The 209-nt window shown below is 47.4% G+C and overlaps 1 protein-coding gene across 1 annotated transcript in view; it reads left to right on the forward strand.

Moving 5' to 3' along the window:
- Positions 1-21: 21 nt before the first annotated feature.
- The window catches only part of LOC119592417 (MAM and LDL-receptor class A domain-containing protein 2-like), a 13,061-nt gene continuing 12,873 nt past the window's right edge, over positions 22-209 (forward strand). Inside the window, exon 1 of the mRNA XM_037941238.1 lies at positions 22-169. The gene's annotated coding sequence lies outside the window, so the exon portion shown is untranslated. The remainder of the gene's footprint in view (positions 170-209) is intronic.

Consider the following 209-nt stretch of genomic DNA (forward strand, 5'->3'; position numbering starts at 1 on the left):
TCTTAATAAAATCGTTATCTTTTCCCTCAGACTTCGAATTGGACGGAAGCTTACCTCGGCATCGCCTCGTCCTTGAAATTCGTTATCGAGATCGTGGGCATTCAAGGCAGCAACCCGCTCGCTAACATCGCACTCGATGATATACTCTTTACGCCGTCTATCTGCCCTGGTGAGAATAGTGGCCGAGTGCTTTCTTTGTTTTTTCCCCT

This window comes from Penaeus monodon, chromosome 30, assembly GCF_015228065.2.
Source record: "Penaeus monodon isolate SGIC_2016 chromosome 30, NSTDA_Pmon_1, whole genome shotgun sequence".
Taxonomy (NCBI): domain Eukaryota; kingdom Metazoa; phylum Arthropoda; class Malacostraca; order Decapoda; family Penaeidae; genus Penaeus; species Penaeus monodon.